This window comes from Miniopterus schreibersii (assembly GCF_964146895.1).
Source record: "Miniopterus schreibersii genome assembly, chromosome: 2".
Classification (NCBI taxonomy): Eukaryota; Metazoa; Chordata; class Mammalia; order Chiroptera; family Miniopteridae; genus Miniopterus; species Miniopterus schreibersii.
Window position 1 is genome coordinate 164,465,034 of NC_138102.1, and position 8,235 is coordinate 164,473,268.

Here is an 8,235-nt window from a genome sequence, read left to right on the forward strand (position 1 = left end):
TGCTCTGACCGGGAATCGAACCCCGATCGCCTGGATCCTAGGTCGATGCTCAACCACTGAGCCACGCCCGGCCAGGAGAGATTTATTTTTCAATTACAGTTGACATTCAATATTATATTGGTTTCAGGTGCACAGCATAGTGGTTAGACATTTATATCACTTTCAAAGTGATCCCCCAATAAGACTCGTACCCACCTGACACCATACATAGTTATTACAATATTATCAACTATATTCCCTGTGCTGTATTTTATGATTTTATGTATATGTGGAGTCTAAAGAGTAAGACAAATGAACAAACAAAACAGAAATAAACTCACAGATACAGAGAACAAACTGATGGTTACCAGATAGGAGGGGCTTTGGAGAACTGGGTGAAAAAGTTAAAGGGATTAAGAAGTACAATCCGGCAGTTACAAAATAGTCATGAGGACTAGAGAGACTTTGAATAAACTCAAAGTCATATAGCTTGTAAGTGGAAAAAGTAGATTTGAACCAAGATCTTCCTAAATCCAAAGCTCTTTAAAAGTTTATATTTCCTCATTTTAGCTTTATGACATCCTCAAGAATCAAGTAGGAAAGGTTTTATTAATCCCATTTTAAAGATGAGGAAGCAGATTTATCCAAAGTTTCAGTGACTTACCAAAGAGTTTGGGCACTAACCCTGCAGCTGCATTCTACTTACAATCCATCCTATCATCTTTCGGTGGTACCAGAAACTACTCACATCAAAATGGAAAACCAGAATGCTGTCATTAGCCTTCAGAGTGAGCAGGAGTGCAACCCATGCATTTTAAAATTGTTCTCTGCTACCTCAGTAGCATTGCATCCAAATATTAAAAATCTACCCTTTACCCAATAGAGAATGCGGACAGTTTGGAATCTTCAATGCCAAGCTGGAAATGACCCCATTTAAGAAAACTCCTGTCCTGGACTGTCTCAGCCACATCATGCAGTGATGGTTGGAACCTTGAGCAGGCTCCCTGGAGCACTTATCCACTTAAAGCTGGCAGTTATGTTGGAATGGCTGATGACTCAGGAGACACCAAACTCCACTGGAATCCCTCTCCGCAAGCCCTGTTCACTCTCAAGTCTCCTCCTTGGAGATTCACCTTCTCTGAACTTCTGCCATATTTGTTAATCACTCTAGTAAGTTGTAAAAAATGTGTGTCCAGGCCCTGGTACTCCTGCTTGCACAGAATCCTGAGAATTGTAGTTCTGCTGTAATTGATCAGAAAGTCAAGTCATGATCTATATAGTCACATTCTTAGGTTCCTCATGGGTAAAATAATATTAATAAGCCTACTTGACTGCTTTATGGGATTAAATGAGACAAAAAAGCCTGCAGCATAGTACATTGTAAGTAGTCAATAAATATTAGCTAGCCAATGTTATACTACATTATATAATTACTAATAATATATTATATTATACCTATTACTACTGATGAGTTTAGTATATTGAATTTAATTAAGAAGACTATGACTAATAATACGTGGAATTGGATATTTAAAAAACAACCATGAATTGAATCATTTCTCAGCCAAACAATGATTAAAGAAGGATAAAGACAAGAGGTAGAACTATTCATATAGTCAGTTGGGATTATGTTGTGCCTGTGATGTCTGAATGGAGCAGGGAAAGAGGCAAGGTCGGAACCACCTACCTTTATGGGTTAGAGGGAGGAAAGGCTTGCATGAAGAGGTCGTGTTTTTGAGACCTTTGTTCCTTTACTCACAGAATCCCTACATATTCAATATTTCTATGTTATAAATTAAAAGCAATAGGCTTAGAGAGGACATGCCTTTCAGTAGAGAAAACTAGAAAAAAACATACCTAAATTTACATTTATACATACAAATATAATACACATATATGTTATTTGTACATATACACACAAATATATATGCATGTATGTATATTTGTGTGTATATCTGTATGTATATATGCATGTATGTGCATATGTATATGTATGTGTGTATAGCATATATAAAGTCATGAGTTCACACCGATGCCTCTAATTCCAGTCCACCCCACATTGGGCTCCTTCTGGCCCTCCCCCACCCATATGTTGATGTTCCTTCCCCACGTAGGAATTCTAGCCCCAACAGCATGAACTTATTTCCTCATTTTCCCAATGCCACAATACATCTAAAATAGTTTCAAAATTGCTTAACACGCCCACCACAGGATGAATAAGGTATATATACTAAAAATAATTCAGGAGTTGGTTTCAATTCTCCCCACTCAGCCTCACCCGAGACAGAAGATAAATAGTCAAACACTGTGTTCATAAGTTACTTGGATTTGTTCTTTCATCTGCTTTTTTCTCTTCAATGTGGTTGTAGTATTTATTTGAAATACAATTGGGTTCATTTGTTTCCATTTTTTTTCCAATTCTAGGTTTTTCTTTCCCTCCCCATCTTGCTTTAATTTTTGAAAATGTAGAGCATTAACATGCTTCCAAAAGTCAACTTTTGGAAGCATGTTAATATTATATATATATAATTACTATTATATAGTAATAGTATATATTATATATATATAACATATATATATATAACTTCTCAGGGAAGAGTCACTCCCTCCTGAATCACTTTCATTCCCTCTGTCCAGTAAGTAATCAACTTCCTTGTTTTCTAGTGTATCTTTCCTGTGTTTCCTTTTGGTAACAATAGGCAAATATATGTATGTTTTATTTCCCCTGCTTTCTTACACAAAAGATGGCATACCATATATTCTCTTTTGCACTTTCCATTTTTTTGTTAATATTTCCTGGAAATCATTCCGTATCAGTTTGGAGAAATCTCTCCCATTTTGCTTTTGGGGGTTTGTTTTATTATAGCTGCACAGAACCCCACTGTGTGTACATACCCTATTTTATTAAACCAATCACCTATGCTTGGAGATTTAGGTAGTTTCCAATATCTTACAACTACAAATAATTCTACAATGCAAACTTTGTGCATGTATATTTTCATATTTTGGAGGTGCATCTTTAGGGTAAATTCCCAGAAGTGGGATTTCTGTGGTCAAGAGATAAATGCACATGTTGTTTTGTTAAATATTGCCAATTTCCCCTCCGTAAGGATGATATCACTTTGTAGTCCCATCAGCAATGAGTGAAAGTGTCTGCTTCCCCACAGCCTCATCAACAGACTACATTGCCAAGCTTTTTAACCTTGCCAATCTGCCAAATAAAAAACATCTCATTGTAGTTTTAATTTACATTAATCTTACTATAAATGAAGTTGAACATCTTTCATATATTTAGGGCCATTTATATGTCTCTTTTTTTAATGAATTGCCTGTTCCTAAATTTTGTAGTATACCTTAATATATGTTAGGGTTAGTCCCCCCTCAGAGCTCTTTCTTTCCAGCGTTTCTCTAGATAGTCTTATGCATTTGTTTTTTCATACAAACTTTAACATCAACCTGTCTTGCTCTTTTAAAATGACCTTTGGTTATTGGATTAGGGTTACATTAAATTTATAAATTAACTTAGGGAGAATTGACATCTTGATCAAGTTGAGACATGCCAAAAACAGGACGTGTTAATCCTTTTGTTCATATTATAAATACATTGATGTTCTCTCTTAGACACAGGTATCTTAGCTCATTAAATAAAATAACAAATATTTACTGAGCAGCTGTGATGCCCTCAACACTATATTAAGTACTATAGAAGTAAAAAAGTAGGTCCTGCCTTCAAGTAGCTTAGAATTTCATGAGAGAAACAGACTAATACACCTTAACGCAATGCAAGCAGCTCAAGACCCCATGTAAAGAAGCTATCCATTGCACAGCCAGACCACACATGCTATGCAAGCTCAAGGAAAGGGAGAGAAATGAGGGCTATGATAAAAAGGGAAGACTTTGGGCTGGATTGAGACTGGAATCATGTGCTCCGAAGGCTGTGTAGGATTTAGGTAGGGTGACAACAAAGGAATCCCAGTGACCAGCACCCAGGCAAAAGCTCAGATGTGGACTGAGTGTGACATGTCTCACAGGACAGAAGGCCCCCAGTCCGATTCTTAACTGCAATAGTGGGGAAGCCAACACCCCTTTCTTCAAACCTCAGAATTATGTCTCAAATCCTCATTATGTACTTATTAAAATCAGTGAACATCTATCAGGTTTCCAGATACTAGTCCTTTACAGTGGTAATTTCTTTACATCATTAACTTTTTAGGGAATGGTCTAGAGCTCTGCTATCCAATACAGTAGCCTCTAGCCAGATATGGTTCTTGAGCCCTTGTAATGTGGTGTCACCGAGAAACTGAATTTCTCATTTTGATTTCATTTAATTTAAATTTTATAAGTGGAAGCAGTGTAGAATATTTTTCTATTGAACCCAACTTCATTGTTTGGGGAGGACTACTTTTTACTTTAACTGTGGCACTGGTACTACATATCACTGTTGTATTACAGTGTGTGTGTCCATTTTATTTTTTTTAATGTGGCTACTGTATACACACACACATCATATTGCATTTCTATTTGACAGCACTGGTCTAGAGCCTTACAACTCAGTATGGTCAGGTCAGCATCGCGTGGGAGCCATCCCAAAGCATCAGAATCTGCTAGTTTACAAAGACACATCCCCTCAGGTGATTCTTATGCAGTCATAGAAGCACTGAGCTGGATGATTCAGAAGACACCCAGGCCTTCTTCGGTAGGTACCCTAGAGTGGCCCCTGTAACTTCAGGGGTTGGGGGAGGGGAGGCAGAGGGAACAGCAGGGAGACCCCTGCCTGCCACTGTGATGTCACAGAGTAAGCCTCATGTGTCAGCCAGCCCCACCCTGACTGGTGTCCTAGCTGCAGGATATCCTTCCCATCCTCTCCAGCCCACCTCAGACCACCTTACCCCTCTGCAGGCAAGAGGGAGCCTGATCCATCTTCACACGGCTACTCATTCCACGCAACCTGTTAAAACAGAGAAGAGGAGAAACTGAAACACAGCTTCAGAAGTGAATGAGCAACCCCTCTCAACTGACTCAAAATGTTTGTCTCACCCAGAAGGTAGGTCCCTTTATTTTTGAAATCTCATGTCTGTGTCATGTGTAGAACTCTTAATGTTGGATTTGTAATACGGGTTATACAAATTCATCTGTTTAGTTCACACCCTTACAATAAGGAGCTTGAGGACACACTGTAGGATTACCCAAAGTAGAATAAAAACATATTACCCAAGCCCAGTTTTTATTGATCAACCTGGAGATGTCCATACCTTGGCCTCTTGCCTTTTCATCTTCTTCCATTAAAACTTCCATTTCTCCTTCCTTCATCTCATCTTACGTTTTCTCTTTGCTCCCAGGGCTTCTTAGAGCCCCTACCTTTTCCCCCCTCCATCTGTATGATTCCTGTTGCCAAAACCTGGCCCCTGCTAAAAGGCCCAGCAGTGGAGGGAACAAAAAAGATGTGTATCGCTCTGTTGAACTGAAAGAGTGGATATTAAGTTGTCCAGAGCATGGCGAGGCATCCCCATGGTCCTGCTCGAAGCCGGCTCTGGCCTGGAATCGGCATAACCTTAGGCTCTTTTGGTCCCAGAGAATCTGAGAGAATCTGCAGGGGTCCTCCCAGACCCTGGAAGACCCTCACCGCCAGCCAAGATTCTCGGCTTGTTTAGGGGAGTCCACATCTGGAGGGTGTGAGCTGCCCACCTTCTTCAAAGGGTTCCTAAGAAAGAAAAAGTTTTCATTAGGAACGCTTGGAGCTGAGAAAAGTTTTCATTCTCATATATATCTTGCCTTTGTCAAGAGAGCAAAAGGAAGCCTACTGTTAGCCAGAGAAACACACCCAGAGGGGAGGAGTGGGGAGGGGGGTGCTGTTTATGGGCTGGACGCCAGGGAGCTCAGCAGAAGGGATAAGATGGGGCCGAAGGAAGGCACTCGGGACCGCAGGCAGAGCCAGTGATTCTGAAGGGCCACCGCGCGTGGGCTCGGAGCTCCCTAGCTCAGGCGCAGCCCCAAGCGAGGAGATGGTCACTAGAGGCACCGTCAGAAGTGGACAAAAATACGACGGGGAAAGCCAGCCACAGTGCATTTTATTATTGGTTTCCGAGGAGACACGGGGAATGTGGGAGAGTCTGTTTATCAGCCTTTAAGAGAAGTATAAAGTACACTCACTCCGCTGCCGCGCTCCGCGAGGGCCCATAACCCGGCCCGGAACGGAAGTGTTTGATAAGGGGGCCGTGCCCCCCTTTATTGAGGGGCAGCCCGCGGGTGAGTCAGGCATTTTGAAGATCGCCTCCACCTTCTACTAGCGCGCGGCCTTGAGCAAGTCGGAAGCTCTGCGACGGTTCCCGTGTGGGACGGCTGAGGGTTGAGCCGGGGCTGTGGACCGTCCAGCCAGGTGCCTGGTACGCAGCCCGGCTCCCTCGAGGGCGCTCCGCCCACTCACCTCTGAGGAAACAGACCCTCCGTGAGGAGGGGGGCTGAGGGACTCGGGGCCCCCGAGTTTCACCTGTTGGATTCACGAATTGAGGCAAAGACACGGCGCTGTTTTAGAACCGGGGCCGGGGGGCAGGGAAACGCCTCACGTCGGGTGACACAGCAACCTGGCCGCCCGCGCCCCGACCCGCGGCCTAGGAGCCTGCGTGTGAGACGCCGCCCGGCGACCCAGGCCCCGCGCCCCCGGCCCGCTCGGCGCCCACGCGGCGCGCCCTGGGCCCCGCCCGCCCGCCTCCCTCCCGCGGGCTCCCGGAGGTTCTTTCTCCCGGCGGGACCCCGGGACCCGGCACGCGGGAGGGCGGAGCGGAGGAAAGACCCGGCTCCCCGCCCCGCCCGCCCGCCGGGAAGCCTACGCCGCGGGGCCGCGAGGGCGGGGCCTTGCCAAACAATCCAAAACACTCTCCCGGCGCGTCGCCGTGGCAACGCGCGCCCGTTGCTAGGCGACCCGGGCGCCGTAGTAAACCGCGCGCGGGGTGTTACTCACCCAGGGAGGGGGGCGGAGGGGGAGTCGCTGGGGACTCGGCAGGAGGGAGGAGGGGAGAGCAGGAAAAGGGGGGACGGGGCGGCGCACAAGGAATGGACACGGGGTGGCCCGGCCCTGCCTGCTGGCGGCCGCGCCCTCAGCCCCCTCCCGAGGCCCCCAGTCCCGCCCCGCGGCCCGCAGGAGCCCCGGCCCCGCGGGCTCCGTGACCCGCGCGTGAGCGATTGCCCCACAGGATGTGCCCATGTGGCTGACCCTCTGATTCACTCCAGATGCTCGGGACATTGAACAAGGCGCTTCCTCTCCTGGAAATGACTGCTAGAGCTAAAGCCCTCCGACAATTGCATTAAAAGGCGGAAAGGGAAAGGCGAGAGGCCCCAGATGCTTTTCTTTGGTCCTTCCCACGAAACATAAGTAGCCGTGTTCCCAGAGCTTGGGACCCTTGTTAGGAAGAACGGAGTCCGTTCTTATTCTGTGGGCGTTTGAGGCCACGTGGACGTTGAACATGGTTACTGTTGAGCTTAACCTGAAGTGGCCCATAGTGACGTGTTTTGGGTACTCAGCATGGGCATGTTGGTGGCATTACTCTTCCTTTCCAGTGTCAAAATGTCTTGTGGGAAGCCCTTCTGTTATCTTCATCAGCAAATAGTCAAATATTAGGCATGGAAGTAAAAAAAAAAAAAAGTTATAACTGCAAAAGCTCCAGCCGTTCAGGATACATCACCCATAAGGGCTCTAATCCGTGGGGAATCACCGAGCTTGGGAAAAGACAAAACATTTCCAAACCGTCCCTGGCTTTTGAGCAATGTGTTTGTACCCTGGTCCCTGTGAACTAAAGATAATACTCATTCATGACATCATTGCTGTTATCTGGGCCTTGGTCATCAAAAAGCAGGAATGTTTCCACAGGTGGGAGGAAATGTGCTGGCCGAGGATCTGTTTGGTGACACTGGGCGCATCTGTGTAGAAAGCAGAGGGTGTGTCTGTGGATCTGTGGACGCTCTTTTTTCGCCTCTCGCTGCTATGTACATGAATCAGGAGGACGCCTCTCGCCTTTAGCAACAGGAGGCTGTTGGGACACTTTACTTTGTTCACATCTCATCTTCATCTAATAGGTTCCCGAACTGTATTCATGAGCCTCGTTTCCACGACAAACTTTATTCATTCTTGGATGTTAGGGCTAGGCTCTGAGGGTCAACAATGAATAAAGCCTAGCTGCTACTGTGTCTAGCTACTTAGAGTCAAGTGAGCGTAACAGACAAGCAAACCATGCGATGAGTTACATGAGACACACAGCAGAA

At 45.2% G+C, this 8,235-nt stretch overlaps 1 protein-coding gene across 1 annotated transcript in view; it reads right to left on the bottom strand.

Moving 5' to 3' along the window:
- EMP1 (epithelial membrane protein 1) overlaps positions 1-6,592 on the bottom strand; it is a 96,292-nt gene extending 89,700 nt beyond the window's left edge. Inside the window, exons 1-3 of the mRNA XM_081127677.1 lie at positions 6,467-6,592; positions 5,603-5,680; positions 4,869-4,927 (exon numbers count right to left, since the gene is read on the bottom strand). The gene's annotated coding sequence lies outside the window, so the exon portion shown is untranslated. The remainder of the gene's footprint in view (positions 1-4,868; positions 4,928-5,602; positions 5,681-6,466) is intronic.
- Between the last annotated feature and the right edge of the window lie 1,643 nt (positions 6,593-8,235).